This window comes from Caretta caretta, chromosome 6 (genome assembly GCF_965140235.1).
Source record: "Caretta caretta isolate rCarCar2 chromosome 6, rCarCar1.hap1, whole genome shotgun sequence".
Lineage (NCBI taxonomy): Eukaryota > Metazoa > Chordata > Testudines > Cheloniidae > Caretta > Caretta caretta.
Genome location: NC_134211.1, coordinates 4,774,656 through 4,792,107, shown reverse-complemented (window position 1 = coordinate 4,792,107; position 17,452 = coordinate 4,774,656). Strand labels below are relative to the sequence as shown.

The following is a 17,452-nucleotide window of genomic DNA, read 5'->3' as shown; positions in this document are numbered from 1 at the left end:
GGAACCGCACCCTCCTCTTTGTGACTTCGCCCTATGGCCAGGTCACTACATGGTTCCCCTTTGGGGGCGGGGGGGGGGGAGTGTAACAGAGTCTTTTCATGCAAATAGTCTCAGGCAGTCCACTGTCCCTTGCCTGGTCTCTACCATGTCCCCAGTGGCTGACAGGGCAACCCGGGCCCACCCTCTCCACCAGGTTCCAGCTCAGGGGCCCTCTAATCAGCAGCGAAGGACTGCACTCCTGTTCACTGCTGCTTATCCCCTGAGCCATCTCCTACCTTTCTGGCTTCCTCTCTCCCTCTCTCTGCGTTTACCAGCTGCCCAGCTCACTCCCAGGAAGTAACAGTGGGCTACCCTCTAGAGTCCCAACACCCAGGGAATGTCTGCAGACCAGCTCCCTGCAGCCTCTTTCTGCTGTCAGCTACCTGGCTTTGTACAGGCCCCTCCCGGTCCTGTCCACCTGACCCTCATGGCTGATTAATCAATCCCTGCTCCCTTGCTCCTCCTCCAGGTGCTGCCTATAGGTTCCTGGGGCCTAATTTCCCCCCTCAAGGACAGGGTGGGAGCACACCCCCAACAAACTGCATTTAAACTTCATTTTGTACATTCCTTTCTTTTGTGTTCTGCTAAAAAAAAAAAGGAATGGCCATTAACGGTGTGCTTTCAAATATTGAACAAACGTTGATTTGCTACCACAAACAAATTAACTTTGAAAAGCTTGGATACAAAGTCTGTTACTGTTTGGCTAACACAGAGTGCTCAGTGGGTGAGAGCATTACACCACAGAAGATTTTGTTGAGCGTCTGTTTTAGCAGTGAAGCGTTATTTTTATTATGGAAAACTAGTAATGCACAAGATAAGGAAGTAAAAATAAATGTCTTTGCAAAAGCAGGTCGACTTGTTCTAAAGAATTGGGGAAAATGAGAACAAAAGCGTAGATTGTGTTATAAGTAACTTGGTTCCTATTGCATGGTAAGTACATACATTAAAAGCACATTAACCATTTAGACCACCAGACAGCGGAAACCATCTCTGAACCATGGCAGTGAGGGCCTGGCTACTGAGAAACGGTGTCCCACTTACAGTATGCATGATGAAGTGAGCTGTAGCTCACAAAAGCTTGTGCTCAAATAAATTGGTTCGTCTCTAAGGTGCCACAAGTCCTCCTGTTCTTTTTGCGGATACAGCCTAACACGGCTGCTACTCTGAAAAGTATGCATGACGTCGCTAAACTGTTTAATCAAAGACAAGTAAAAATCGGTTATTGTAAACATCCTAAAGGCAAGGGGAAATTGTACTAGTAGAGAACTTACGTGTACCGCTTATGGGTGTTACGTGCTAACCCCCAGAACCAGTTCATGAGAAAATATTGAAAAAGGAAAACACTTAGATAAAAATAGTGAAAACCCAGCTATTGTGTCTTTGAGAACAGAGACCTATTTACAGCAAAAAGCTGAAATGAGTGTAGTAAAATCCGGGGGAAATAAAACAAAACCGTGTTTAAAATAAACAAGAAAGCTCCTATAGGCTGCATAAAATATGAATGTTTGAGGCACGTTTGAATACAAGAGAGCGGACTCAGCCCTGTTGCACTGCATGGTATAACCATAACCTACTGAAAAAATTAAGGCCCGATGAAACCATACCCCCATGTTTTCTTAACGTTCCATCAGGGTTAGATATTTGATCCTGTTGGGGTTAGAAAAATGATCAGTAAATAGGTGTGATGGGCTGTAGGATATGCGATATGTAGAATGTATACATTAGGTGATGGGACATGTGAAAAGATGCTTGCTTGTCTGGCAGGGTGGGAGAACAGCCAGGGGAAAAGCTCAGCCAGCAACCTGATCAGGTGAACACCTGGGTCAGCACTACAATCAGGTAAACAACTAAGTCAGCCAACTAATCTTAGTGTTCTACAGAAAAGTGTTTGTACAACATATAATGAATAACTTTGTAACAAGGTATTTAAGGCCCACACCTGAAGGCAAGGGCTTGCTTGCATTTAACCCTATTCTGTGCCCTGTTTGGGTGGACTGATCAGTCACTGAAGAAGCAAATAAACAACCTGCTTCTCCAGCTCAAGAATCTGTCTGTGAATCTGTGTGTTCTGGGGGTTCCCTAGGGAGGTGGGGGAATCTCCATCCTCAGAGGTTTGTAAGGCCCGGCTTGACGAAGCCCTGGCTGGGATGATTTAGCTGGTGTTGGTCGTGTTATGAGCAGGGGGTTGGACTAGGTGACCTCCTGAGGTCCCTTCCAACCCTAATCTTCTATGATTCTATGAAAAGAGCCAGTCAAGATGGACATTCACCCACAGTAAGAGGGGTGGGTGGGGATGATGAGCTATAGTTAATATTAAATTAAATAAAACCTCAGAAGTTTGTAGAACACTATGGATCATACTTTCTCACAACTCAAAGTCATTAGAACAAATATTTCTCACTATACCCATGTCTATCTCCTGCATATGCCCCTAAATCACAAACAACATTTTAAACATTAAAACCACCCTTTTAAACCATTTTAAAACACACACAACACACATATTGCCGAGTAAAAACCCCAGTAATTTTTTTTAAAAATGAGAAGTCACTGTGGCACCTTAAAGACTAACAAATTTATTTGGGTGTAAGCTTTCCAGAAGGAAGTGCCAGATACCCAGAGAGGGTGCACTGAGGTGGTGGTGAAGGCCGAAGGGCACGAAAAGGAGAAGAGAAACTTGTAATTGGAGAGGAGAAACTCGAAAGAGTCCCTCAGAGGCCAAGCTGAAGGATATAGGGACCAATACGGAGACTAACTGGGGCAAGACAGGAACTCAGACCCTGGGAGAAGGGGTGCAGAGAGAGCCCACAGAGCTAGGGCCAGGGCTACAGAAGAAAGTGAAAGCCAACTTGGCCTTGCGAGTATCGTGAGAAGACGCAGAGTTCCTGAGAGAGAAATTCAGGGGGTGCCAGGGAGGAAAACAGCAAGTTGCTCCTCATGGTGGGAGACGGGGAGAATGAATGGGATGACCTGTGGGCCTAGCCGTGACTGCTCCAGGGGAGAAGGTACCTGCCCGCCTGAGGGTTGGGGTCTTGAGGGGCAGGGTTAATGTAGAGTGAGTAGGGAGCTAATTAACCCAACAAGCCACAGCTGAGGGGAATCAGGGGGCTAAGGGAGCCCAGCTCAGAAGGAGGACGCTGGGCTGGAACTATAAAGGCAGGAAATTGGGAACAGAAGGGGGTTGCTGGGAGAGTCTACAGTCACATCCTGGGAGAAGGGAGGTGTATTTGGCCTGGGAGGAGAGAAGCCAGGAAAGTAGGACAGAGCTCAGGGAAAGGTAGTAAGGTCTAGAAAGGAACAAACCTTGACTGCTGGTTAGAGTGAGCCAGAATACAGGTGGGCTGAGGTTCCCCTGCCAGCCACTGCAGGACTGGTACTATGAGGCAGTGAACAGGAATATTGCTTGGGGTCGCTGAAGGAGTCTTTGGAAGATGCATCTAGCTATCTGGCTGGAGGGCTGAGTCGCAAAGAGGCAGCAGCTCGTGGAGTAACAGAGGCGCTTCAAATCCAGAGAGAAAGGTGGAGAGATGGCAAGCAACTGCAGGAACGGGTGTGGATCCAGTGAGCTATTCCCCAGAATGACCAGGAGGAGATGCCATCCTAGCAGTGAGCGGAGCACCCCATCACCGGGACCTTGCAGATGTCCATGAATGTCTTAAGGTGTTTTCTTCATTTTAAACATCTTTCTTTGGTGCTCAAAGTTTGTGTTTATTTACAAACAAAAATGGATGTAGCACAATCATAGCAAACACCCTGCAAATCCCTCTAGCGTTTAAATGTTTGGTTGTTCTCACAGATATTCTTCTATTGTGGAGGTTTATGAGTCCTTGCAACATTTCAGTTTTGGGTTAGACCCTTGTTTACTTTTGAAAATCATTGGTTTTTAAACTTTTAATGTCTTTGAGCTGCTAGAAAGACTGACCCATAGCATTCTACAGACTCCTTGGGTTTTAGTTAAACTATCCAAACGATGAACTCCTGAGACTCTATTTGATTTAATATTAATCAGAGCTCACCATCCCTTTACTGTGGGTGAAGGCCCATCAGACCTAATTACTCATAACTAATAGCTTTAACCCTGATGGAAACAAGCGTGTATAATCACATCTAGACCTAGGCCTCCAGAATCACTGAAAGCAATGGAGTCAGCCCTGCCATTTCGGCAGGGGGTGGTTAAACCAAATCAGTTCAACAGGGTCGAGCCAACACCTGTCTCAAACATCCATTTTTTATGCAGACCATGGGAACTCTTGCTTTATTTTAAACAGGTTTGTTTTATTTTCCCAGGATTCTACTACACTCATTTCAGCTTTTTTTGCTGTAAATAGGTGTCTTTTCTCAAGACACGATAGCTCGGTTCTCAGAAACTATTTTTATTTAAAAGACCTACAGATGCTTGAAAACAAACAGATGCCCCATCAAAATTTTCATCTTATTTAAGGGCCATTGTAAACATATAATGCGGTGATTGTTATTCCTAAACAAAGTAGATATTTGTATTATCGCCACTTTAAGGACTCTGGGGATTGTAGGATCATGCAGGCAGGTTTGTTGTCTTGCTACTAAAAAGGTGGGACTGAGACAACATTAGAGGACTTGATTGTTGAGCAGCTGAAGAGCTGCATTAAATGCTCCGAAGGCAGCATTTGACACCGGCAGCAGTGCAGAAGTAAGGGTGGCAATGGGACGCTAGTAAGTCTGCTGTGAAAAGTGATATTCATATGTTTGTTAATATCACTTTTCAGACTCCCAGCTAGCTAGCAAGTCTGCTGTGAAATCTGTGCTAGCAAGTCTGCTATGAAACGTGATATTAACAAACAAACAAATATCACATTTCACAGCAGACTTCGTGCCCCGTTGCCGCCCTTCTTCTGCGTTGCTGCTCATGGAGGTGCTGCTTTCAGAGCCCCCCAGGTCTGAAAACGCAGAGGGGAGGGTGGCAATGGTGCCCCAAATCTGCTGTGAAAAGTGATATTGACAAAGTTTCTTCATGCCCCCATCCCCAGTATTAAACAGTAACTATTTTTAAAAATAACTTTTCAGCTTATAAAAATAATTTGATAAAAATGTGTGTTCGTCTTAATTTAAAAGCGGTGAGAAAAGGTCAATTCATTTTAAACAATAGGGTTATACATTTAGCATTTCAAATAGTGTTAAATATAAAACATGTGTTTTTAATTTATAAGGGGGGGGGGGGCTCACACTCAGAGGTTTGCTGTGTGAAAGGGTTTGCCAGTACAAAAAGTTTGAGAACCACAGCTCTAAATATAGTGGACATAGTCCATATCATAGAATATCAGGGTTGGAAGGGACCCCAGAAGGTCATCTAGTCCAACCCCCTGCTCGAAGCAGGACCAATTCCCAGTTAAATATGTTATATTAATACCATTCCCTTCACATCTTCCAGGCCTGAGCGAGGCAGTGTCTCTGACTCATCAAGCAGAGAAATGTACAGCTTCTAATCCGGGGTGAAAGTTCCTTAGTTTGGATTTCTTTTGGGGGATCAAAACATTTGCCCTCATGCACCTTCAGTTTTGTGGGTCTCACGGCAAGCTCTTCCTAACTGGTTTGAATTTACCGGGCACAATGAGTCACTCTGTGTAGGCAAACAGTGTGTTACCCTTTGTATGTCAGTTTTTGGCGGGTTCTTGTTAGCTAAACAGAGATTCCTTCCTTAGGTAAACAATGAGACTTTTGCCTAAGACAAGCTTCAAGATTTTATTGGCACATCCCCATTTCCTGTTGCTGGAGGAATGGGATATTCCACTTTCCTCTGATCTGTAAATGTGTGGGGTGGTCAGTGTGTATCTGTGTTGGTATTTGTGTGTAGTGCGTGTGTCTGTGTGTATAACTGTCTCGGGGGCGGGGGGGTTCCTGTGTGTAACTGTCTGTGTGTCCTTGTGTCTCTGTCTCTGTGTGACTGTCTCTGTGTGTGGTGTGTAACTGTATCACTGGTGTGTGGTGATGTATGTCTCTGTGTGTGCACATTGCTCTTGCCCTCCCTCCTGCCTACTTCCCCCCCAACCCCATCTCCTCTCACTTTGCCCTCCCAGTCTCCATGCCCAGGAGTGTTTGAATAACACAGGGCAACAGGAGTGAATCTTAGCCGCCTGCTGCCCCCATAGCGGCAAAACAAAAGGCCCCACAAAAGGGCCACAAGAATCGGGAGCCAGAGTGGGAGCAAAACTGTTAATCTTCTAACTGAGCCCAGGCCAGCCGCAGAAGGGAAGAGGGCGGGACTCCGCTGGATGAAGGTGGCAAAAGTTTTTCACTTTCCTTCCTGGGACCCCTCCCTCCTTCCCGCTCTGTCTCGGGGCAAAGAGGGATCATGGCAAAGACGCCGAGGGACCACCTGTTCGACATCATTAGTGAGCTGGGCGAGTCGGACTTGAAGACCTTTAAAGACAAGCTGAACAATTCCCAGCCCAAGCCAGGTTATACCGTATCAAGTGGAGCCAGCTGGAAAAAGCAGACGCTGTAGATATCACTCGCCTGCTCGTCAGCTACTACGAGGAGGATTACGCAGTGGAGGTGGCCGGGAAGGTGCTGGAGGACATGGACAAGAAGAACCTGGCACAAAACCTTTTCCAGGCCACAGGGAAGGGTGAGTGAGGGGCTCTCAAGGGGGGATCACCCCCTCCCTAAGGGGGATCTTGTCTTGATGGGTCTCCACGTACAGGAACTGCCTGCTTATCGGCCTGCCAGGCAGAGAAATCAACAATGCTGCTGGCTTCCTTGGCACAGTCCCCGAAGGGCAGAATTTGTGCAGCCCCTTGTCAGGCCAGGCTGCCACTGGGTATCACAGATCCAAAGGGGTTTAGACACCTAACTTCCTGTCCTAGGCCCACAAAGGGCGCTAGGGTCTTCCTCTGTCTCACCAAGGCAATTCCCTTCGGGTGGTTTGCTTGTACCAGCCCAACCCCCAAACGGGAAATTAACCCCCCCCCCACCCAGTGGGGATCACTGCACTGAGAGTGGGGAAACAGAGGCACACTTAAACAAATACATTACAGAAATTTGCCACATGCTCCTCGCTGGGCAATTCTGTATCAGAGAGAGACCATGCACCAGAGAGTGACATAAAGTTTTTGGGTGGGGGACGACAACCCGGAAGGACAGATCTATTAATATAGAGAGGTAGAAAAAGGGGCTGAGGAGTTTCCCCTGGAGAGTGGAGGGATCCCAGCAGCAGGGGGAAGGAAGGAAGGAGCACAGGCTGGGATAGAGGGATGGGGGGAGGTGTTAGGGGGCTTATTCCTTCACCCACTTACTTCCCTGGTCCTTCTTGCATGACCAGAGAGCAACAATACCTGAAGTCCAAAGGTGCAAACAATTCGATGTTTATTGGGGTGAACTTCCAGCAAGCATGATTCCAGTGTCCTTCCTTTGTGTCCCCCTTCCCAGCTCTGACACCACAGAGCCTTACACCTGTGTCCCTGTTCCCATTCCTGCCCTTAGCCAAACATGATTCCAGTTTCCCCACCCCCATTCCCTGTTCCCATTTCCACCCCCCCACACACACACTCACTTCCTGACTGACTGCAGACTATATAGTAAAACTTGAGTTCGGCTTAGCTATACCGTAACCAATCATTTTCCTGAAATTTAACTAACCAATCCTAACATATTGTAACATGATTATGTAACCAATTATATCCCACCACCTTAATTAGTTTACACCCAGCAAAATTCATTATACAGGAGACAGAAACATTCACAGAACCAGACAGAGATTATACAGACAAACAATGCGGAAATGGGGACTACAGTCATAGAACAACACAGAAGTGAGGATTTCACATCCCAGCTGTTAAGTGAGTTCTTGCCAGACAGGATGCTATCAAACTAAGTTTCCTTTTACATTTTCTAGGCACTTCCCTTTCTCTGGAGGTGATAGGAGGTATCAGGACAGGATTGTATTCCTAACAGCCCAATAGCACCTTCTTTCAATGTGACTGGTTTGGAATGTGAGGAGGTGACCATTCGCTTCCCAGCTTATAGAAAAGGAGGACTTGTGGCACCTTAGAGACTAACCAATTTATTTGAGCATGAGCTTTCGTGAGCTCAAATAAATTGCTTAGTCTCTAAGGTGCCACAAGTACTCCTTTTCTTTTTGCAAATACAGACTAACACGGCTGTTACTCTGAAACTTCCCAGCTTATGGCTGCCTCTGTCACTTACCCAAAGGCCTTAGCCTAAGCACAGGGCCTCAGACTGTCACAGTAAGAGAAGGACCTTACACTGGCAGACAGTGATTTTGATTCTTTCTTTTATACCTCTAACTAGCTAAGTGATAAGAATACACCTACATTCTTAGAATCTAGGCCTTTACAGACAGGTCTGAATATCTATATCCTAACACTCCACCCCTTTTTTTTCTTTTTCTTTTGGGATCCTCCTGCCCAGGTATGCTGGAAAAGCATAGGACATATGGTGACACATTTCCTGATAGGGCCAGGCATCAAGGTGGAAGGTGAACTTGTGGCACCTTAGAGACTAACCAATTTATTTGAGCATAAGCTTTCGTGAGCTACAGCTCACTTCATCGGATGCATACTGTGGAAAGTATAGAAGATCTTTTTATACACACAAAGCATGAAAAAATGGGTGTTTACCACTACAAAAGGTTCTCTCCCCCCACCTCACTCTCCTGCTGGTAATAGCTTATCTAAAGTGATCACTCTCCTTACAATGTGTATGATACAACCGCATTTGCTCCAACCTCTCAGACAGAGACAAACACCTACAAGATCTCTATCAAGCATTCTTACAACTACAATACCCACCTGCGGAAGTGAAGAAACAGATTGATAGAGCCAGAAGAGTTCCCAGAAGTCACCTACTACAGGACAGGCCTAACAAAGAAAATAACAGAACGCCACTAGCCGTCACCTTCAGCCCCCAACTAAAACCCCTCCAACGCATTATCAAGGATCTACAACCTATCCTGAAGGATGACCCAACACTCTCTCAAATCTTGGGAGACAGACCAGCCCTTGCCGGGAGACAGACCAGCCCTTGCCTACAGACAGCCCCCCAAACTGAAGCAAATACTCACCAGCAACCACATACCACACAACAGAACCACTAATCCAGGAACCTATCCTTGCAACAAAGCCCATTGCCAACTGTGCCCACATATCTATTCAGGGGACACCATCACAGGGCCTAATAACATCAGCCACAATATCAGAGGCTCATTCACCTGCACATCCACCAATGTAATATGTGCCATCATGTGCCAGCAATGCCCCTCTGCCATGTACATTGGTCAAACTGGACAGTCTCTATGTAAAAGAATAAATGAACACAAATCAGACATCAAGAATTATAACGTTCATAAACCAGTCGGAGAACAATTCAATCTCTCTGGTCACGCGATTACAGACATGAAAGTTGCGATATTACAACAAAAAAACTTCAAAACCAGAGTCCAGCGAGAGACTGTTGAATTGGAATTCATTTGCAAATTGGATACAATTAACTTTAGTCTTGAATAGAGACTGGGAGTGGCTAAGTCATTATGCAAGGTAACCTATTTCCCCTTGTTTTTTCCTACCCACTCCCCCCCCCCAGACGTTCTTGTTAAACCCTGGATTTGTGCTGGAAATGGCCCACCTTGATTATCATACACATTGTAAGGAGAGTGATCACTTTAGATAAGCTATTACCAGCAGGAGAGTGGGGTGGGGGGAGAGAACCTTTTGTAGTGGTAAACACCCATTTTTTCATGCTTTGTGTGTATAAAAAGATCTTCTATACTTTCCACAGTATGCATCCGATGAAGTGAGCTGTAGCTCACGAAAGCTTATGCTCAAATAAATTGGTTAGTCTCTAAGGTGCCATAAGTACTCCTTTTCTTTTTGCGAATACAGACTGACACGGCTGTTACTCTGAAAGGTGGAAGGTGTCGATATTCCATTTGTCCCACTGCCCCTTGTGTAGTCTAGTGCCCTGCACCTTCTCTCGTACGGGCATACCACACCTATTCCAATTAGTGTTCCAGACTTTCCATTCGAGTGGGCCCGAGAAGGTTGGGTCCGGGTTGTCTAGTACACTGCAGGGTTTGGAGGGCTTATTACTTATAGGTTATCTCCATATGCAATGTAACACAAGTACAGTTAACAATACAAAATCCACAGCAACACCGAGTCCTGACCACTGCAGTATGGTCCAACATCCGAGACACCCCCAAAACACTGCCTCTCCTCCTTTGACAGGATCATGATCTTATGTGTCCAGTTGCTGGCAGTTGCAACAAGCTGTCCCTGGACGTTTGGCTTGCTTTTGTCCATTTCATAAGTCCACTGAATGTTCACAGAGAAATGGGATATTGTCCAAACCAGCCTGACCACTTGGTATGGAATCAGGCAGTATGCCCTGGTTTGATTATTCACACCAATAAGAATCACAGATCCATTTGTGCACCAAAGTCCAGACACCAGATGGGTATAGTTTGGTTATGGCCTGGTGTAATTGTGCCCCCAGCAATATGTACATTCCCAGCAAAACACCTTATACACAGTACACCCAATTGTTCACCCCTTGCATAGACCATTGATCCTGCTCCTCCATAGTCATAGGAGAGGGGCACATCCAAACATCTGTTGATTGACACTATTTTACACACCCCTCCATTGATTCCCGGTGAGCTCCTCCCCTTCTCATTATTCCATACGGCTCGTGGGAACCACTTTAGTTGCCGGTCCCATTTCCTTTCCAGGTACCATGGTAGCTATTACACAGGTGCTGGCCTCCTAATTGAGCATTTTGCATTCCCATACACATCTCCCCGCAGGGTCAGCCTTTTGAAGCCATCCCCCACCCATGTCATGAGGTTTTCTGTCCATTAAAACACAACATTGCTAGCAACAAGACAAACACAAAACACAGATCCATGGTATTGTGCATTATTTTTCCTGCTGGCGCCAGCTTGCTTGTAGAGTGTCTGAAAAATAAAAGAAACAATTTCCTCCCCCCTGGTGGGGACAGATTATTGCTTAATAATAATAATAATAATATCCACTTTCTTTTACAAATTTCCTTGCTAATTGCAGGAAAAACACAAGAATTACCTCCAGGCTGTCCTTATTTTGTTCTATAGTCAGGCTAGTGAATTACCGCACTCACTGGTCATTTATGAAATTCATGAGGTGGTGTACCTCAGTTTCCCCTCTTGTACAACAGACCATGTTTGCAATAGTTTCTCTGCTGTATCAAGCTTTAAGTTTATTCTCAGGTAATAGCTGAGACACAGCTTCAGATTTTAGCACTATACACATACACACACCCCTTAAGGTTAACCTGTCCCCCTTATTTTCAGGCTTGACTTGTTTTTTCACCTCCCTTTCCTGGAGGGCCATAATCTGAGTCTTCTAGTAGCTTGTTTGCTAACCAGATGTATTCATTATTTGCAGCTCCTTTGAGCCCATCAGCTAGGTAATTTGCATTTACACAGAGGCTTACTAGCTTGCTTCTGGATCCAAAGCTGTTAGCAGCTCAGAGACTGTCTTAAAAGGGAAACATTTTACTTCCAGAGTTCTGATTACTTTCCACTTTCATCTCCTGCTCCAAATCACACAGAGATCTGAAAAAGAAAGCACAACCTATTGTGGCCCCTTTTGGAGCCCTAATAGGATTTTAATTAAGTACCATGTTTTGTTTGCATTTCTTTTACCCCTTCTCCAATATACACTGCACACGTCCTGGGAAAATGCACATTCCTTCCATATAGTTTAACCTCCATAACATTATATTAGCCATATTAATTTTACACAAGGTATAACTGCCTCCCATGCCCACAGAGTTTTCATGCACACCCACCAAAGCGACAGTCTGATCGCCCAGAGCCACCCCAAGGCTCAGTGATCCCATCGTTCTTCCCCTTTTCCTTTTCTTTTTACCTATGCGCACACACAAAATTCTGTTTTGCCCAACATCCCTTGCACTGCGATTACTCTTTTACACAACTGTACCCCGATTACACTTCCATCTTGTACAACTAGACACAACCAGGGGCAGCCAAGTTATATTCCAATAGAAACCCCTTCCATCCTTAAGTGATTTTGATTACATTACCCAATAGTCAAATAATTTTGATCAGATTCTCTCTCTGCCTGCAGCAGTCTCTGCAGATCATTTCTGTGGGAAAAGGGCCCATTTTCCCTCAGAATAACTGTAAAGGCTTCTGGGGACAGAAGCCTAGTGGTGGTAGTAGCCACTCTACCTGACCCCCTTGGATAATTTAATTACCAAGCTTCCATCCAATGTGACTGCACCGAGTTGCACAAACAGTTACATTTATAGAACTGGGTTTTATCATTAAACAAAAACTTCCTTCTTGACATCTTACATAAGTATCCGAAGTACCCTCCATTAAAACTTCAGAAAAACAAGAGTGTGGAAAGGCAGGTTGCACTTTGAAACTTTTTTTTTCTTCCCCTTCTTTCTCTCCACTCCCCCAGGAGCAAGTCCCAGCTCCAGTCTCTAAAGGTCGTCTGTTAGCTCTGCTTTTGACTTTAAACCCTGTTGAGCCAAATCATCTTTAACCACCCCTAACTAATTTACACCCCTTCAGCAGCCCTTGCTGAAGCAGCACCAAACTTGAAAGATTCCTGGCAGCTTCCCATAATGCTGCCCTTACTTCAAACCTCTCACAAGTGGACTGAAGTACCTCCTTTCCCCGGAAGGCATTCAGTCCCCATGGGCAGGGACCTTCTTCCACTACCGTATACCAAGGAGGGTGGGCTCCTCAGCCACCCGCCATCCCTCTGGGTCCCCTAACACTTCCTCCAGTTCCTTGTTAATCTCATCCCAGGTTGACCCCTGCACCTGGTATGGGCTCTGGTTCTTCCTTATCCATTTATCCAAAAAATCCTTTACCTTGGCTTGCCAGAACCCGCAACTACCATCACGAGAGTTCGCGATACCCCCTCCAAGCAGCTGTGCGGACTGTTGGGGAGGGGGACTTACCGGCTGCCACTCACCTATCCAATGCGATGTATCCGAGTCAATCACCGGCACCAAGATGTTAGGAGCTTATTCCTTCACCCGCTTCCTTCCCTGGTCCTTCTTGCATGAACAGAGAGCAACAATACCCCAAGTCCGAAGGTGCAAACAATTCAATGTTTGTTGGGGTGAGCTTCCAGCAAGCATGATTCCAGTTTCCTTCCTTAGTGTCCCCCTTCCCAGCTCTGACACCACAGAGCCTTACACCTGAGTCCCTGTTCCCATTCCTGCCCTTAGCCAAACATGATTCCAATTTCCTCACCCCTCTTCCCTGTTCCCATTTCGCCTCCCCACACACCCCCCCACTTCCTGATTGACTGCAGACTATATAATAAAACTTGAGTTCTGCTTAGCTATACCTTAACCAATCATTTTCCTGAAATTTAACTAACCAATCCTAACATATTGTAACATGATTATGTAACCAATTATATCCCACCACCTTAATTTTGTCATTATAGTTCCCACTTTGCTATTGTTTGTCTGTATAATCTCTGTCTGGTTCTGTGATTGTTCCTGTCTGCTGTATAATTAATTTTGCTGGGTGTAAACTAATTAAGGTGGTGGGATATAATTGGTTAAATAATCATGTTACAATATGTTAGGATTGGTTAGTTAAATTTCAGTAAAATGATTTGGTTAAGGTATAGCTAAGCAGAACTCAAGTTTTATTATGTAGTCTGCAGTCAATCAGGAAGTGGGTGGGGTGTGGGGGCGGAAATGGGCATGGGGGTGGGGAAACATTGAATAATAGTAAACATTGAATTGTTTGCACCTTTGGACTTGGGGTATTGTTGCTCTCTGTTCATGCGAGAAGGACCAGGGAAGTAAGTGGGTGAAGGAATAAGCCCCCTAACAGGAGGGATCCTGGCTGTGGGAGAAGTGTCAGGCGGGAACCCAGCAGGGGTGGGAGAGGTGCGGAGGCCGCTTCTGTCTGTTTCTGAATGAACTCCCTGTTTTCTCCCAGCAGGTGTAGCTGACCCCACGCCCGGGAAACACAAGCCAGGCTTGTCCAGTGACGAAGGCTCAGGTCAGACCCTGGGCCAGACACGCACTCCTACCATGGTCAGCGCATTGGCCCCGCAGCCACCCAGCCCAGCCTTCCACAGATGGCAGGTGGTGGCTGTTTTGAAGCTGCTTACTCATCATGGGCTTACTCAGCTTGTCAGGCCAAAGTTGGGTTAACTCTGGCCTTTGCCGTGTAGATGGCCGAATGGTTCCTGCTAACCCCGTTAGCTAGTGCTCCAGCTCCCAGGGCTGCCGGGCTACCCAGCATGGTTACACTACTGTCCACATAGCGACTGGAACCGGGTTGGAGCTGGCTCCAGTTACATTGGGTTTATCTTTACAACTGTGATCAGAATCCGGCCCTGCGCCACTGGCCTCAGTGGGGTCACTGCGGATTTACAACAGGGACACTGAGATCAGCATCTATTTTCTGGGAGTGTCTTGTAATAATAGGAATAACTTGCATTTTATTTTATTATAATCATACTCGGGGTGTATCTAACATATTGTGAAAATGTTTATATAAATACCCAAAGCACGTATCACTCCAACACAGCTAGCTAGACAGAGAGGTGTGTATGGGGCTAGACGGGTGGACGGATAGTCATGTGTGAGGGTAGAAGGAGGGATATGCATGTATGGGGATGGATGGGTGCATAGATGGATGGGCTCTTTTGAAAATATCAAAGTGAGTTAGGAATCCTATTGACTTTCAACAGATTCAGATTTGTTACGTCGCTTACAAGCTTTAAAAGATAACAGGAATGTCACGGAGCCACAGAATGGTGTGATGGCCCCCGCTTTGGAAACGCCTCAGTGAGCCAGACCCCCTCGGGGTATCTCTCACTCTTCCTCCAGGGTAAGTCACGCAGCTTCACCTCCTTCTTAGGCTGGACCTCTGGGCCTTCAGCACCCCTGTCAGCTGCGAGTCCCACCCCTGAGGGAGATGTGTACAATCTTAGGGAGCAAGGCACCTCCTCCAGCATCTGCAGGCAGAGACACCCCAGGCCCCATGCTTTGGGGGGCCCTGCGCTTCAGGAGTGACACAGGGCCTGGGCGGCGGGGGGGCCGGCAGCAGCATGACCAGCCCTGCTCCTCTCTGCCCTGCTTCAGGGCACACAGGACCTGGGTGGCACAGAGGCCGGCAGCAGCTCCTCTCCGGCTCCCGCAGCACGCAGGAGAGGAGGGGGCGGGGGCTTGAGGGAAGGGCAGAATGGGGGCTGGGGTGGGAAGGGGTGGGAGCTTGGGGGAAGGGGTGGAATGAGGGTGGGGCAAAAGTGGGAAGAGGTGAGGCTGGGGCAGGGGGTTGTCCCGCGTCCCGCACCCCCCCAGGGATGGCCCTGTCTGCAGGGACACTCAGCCAGCGTTGGCAGACAGCAAGGTTTATTAGCCAGCAGGAGCACAGCCTAGGAAGTCCTTGGTTAGCATCGCGAAATGAAGATCAAAGCATAGGCCATTCCCAGTAGCCAGAACTCAGCCAAGCTGTAGTGAACCCTCATTGTTCAAGCTCTGTCTGTCCCTGACTCTAATCTCCTTTGTCAGACTCCCAGGGGTGCCCCCGACTGCTTCCCACAGCCCACACTTTAATTCCACAGTCCTCTGTTTCCGAGCTTGTAAAATAGGCTCTCCCCGCTGCTAAGAGGCAGGGAAGTCCATATCTCTCTGGGTCATTGATTACTAGGTGTCCATGTCTGGGCATTTGGATCCGTCATTGTCTTCTCAAGAGCTCCACTGATATAGGACCTAAGGTCCCAGACAGTGAGGTACCATTCACACCTGTGTCCTAGCCTGCCCCAAGAGCAAAGACATTCCCCTCCCAACTAGGTAACAATGCAGCATGTAGGGGAAACTGAGGCACACATAGGGTTCATACGTTTTTTTATGAAATTACCCCAAATTCCCACTTTGTCACAACCCATACTTATTAGCAAGATTTGGCTGGACTGCAGAGATAAATAGACCAGATAAATAGATATATGTCTCTAGCGACTGGCAGTACAATAGGATAGTGCTGCCCAGCGGATAGTACAGAGGACGAGGGCTCAGGAGACCTGGATTGTAGTCCCAGCTCTGCCACTGGCCTGAAGGATCACCTTGGGAAAATCACGTCTGCCCGCTGTGCCAGTCACCCCACCTTTAAAATGGGGAAAGACACAGACCTCTATCAAAGCTCTGTGATGTCTGCTGATGGCAAGCGCTGTCGAACAGCGAAGTGTTCTTGCTAGATCAAGGGATGGAGACCCCGAGCTAGATGGGGACCCTTAGAGAGATCAAAAATGAGCCACTTTGAGATCCTTGCAGTGAAAGACACCAGAGAACTGCCCCAGCAAGTAGCAAAAAGCAACCCCGAGCCCCGTTCCTTTATGCAGCTGACTCTGTCTCACTTTCCTGTCCCCAGGAGTCGCATCAAATGCTGAGCTAAACCCTTCCCAGCTGACGTCACACAGCGAAAGAGATGGCTCACGCTGGCATGAAGACCGTGCCCTGCTACTCTACCTGCTACGGACGGCCCAGGGAACCCAGAGCCTTCCCAGAGTTGTACCAAGTGGCCGTGAGATTGCATTCCATATTTTTGGTCAATAAAAGGGGGCAATTGTTTTAATACCGAGAACTCAGCCATCAGCATTTTCCTTGATCTTTTAGGCTGGCAATTTCAACAGTGCGTCGGAGATTTGGAACCTGATTTGCTTGGGCTCCAGGGACAGTCCCGGCTGGGATGCTCTCCTGCTCTGCCACCTGGGAGGGTGACTCTGTCTCGCAAGCTAAGCAGCCTCAAGGCTTGGATGGGTGGCCCTAAGGCTGTGAGTCCCAATCTTTCCTCGGCCACGGCACACCAGCTGCAGGGACCACTCAGGGGCGGGAAGGGAGATTGAGCTCTGATTGGTTGCTCTGACCCTGGAGGAGGCGGGGCACTGAGGCAGACAGCCAATCAGAAGGCAGGGCAGGGTCAGGGGAGTGAGCGCGAGCTCCCAGCTGATTGCTGAGGCCCTGAGATAAGGGTGGGGATGATGCTGGGGCTGCGGGGAAGTGGCTCAGGGAAGCAGACTGAGAAGTCAGAGGGGATGCAGCACGTGGCTGCCATCTACAGGGTCCCTGGGCCAGGACACCAAGTGGCAGGTGGGCCCAGGTCCCTCCCACCCCCACTCGCCACTGAGGAAGTGGCTGGACCGGCCGAGTGGGGTACAGACCCTCCCTGGGTTACGCAAGACCCAACTTACGCAAATCCGCACTTACGGAAAAAGCTCCATAAGCTAGAAATAGGAGTGTGGGCTTTTTTGTTTGGGATTTTTTTTGGGGGGGGGTAATGGTCGGGTATACATTTCCGACTTATGCAAAACTCGAGTTATGCAAGGTGTTCCGGAACGACTGCGTAAGTCAGGGAGCGACTGTACTGTCT

The 17,452-nt window shown here is 47.3% G+C and overlaps 1 protein-coding gene and 1 long non-coding RNA gene across 3 annotated transcripts in view; both read left to right on the top strand.

The window, feature by feature from the left end:
- The window catches only part of LOC125638267 (uncharacterized), a 185,106-nt gene that overhangs the window by 144,949 nt on the left and 22,705 nt on the right, over positions 1 to 17,452 (top strand). The window lies entirely within an intron of this gene.
- Positions 6,334 to 16,670, top strand: LOC125638290 (uncharacterized). Of its 2 annotated transcripts, none has more exons than XR_007357189.2 (4): positions 6,334 to 6,643; positions 14,018 to 14,077; positions 14,775 to 14,914; positions 16,454 to 16,670. It is a non-coding gene; the product is annotated as an uncharacterized LOC125638290 (long non-coding RNA). The 2 variants fall into 2 exon arrangements; XR_007357188.2 differs by having other exon boundaries at positions 14,015 to 14,077.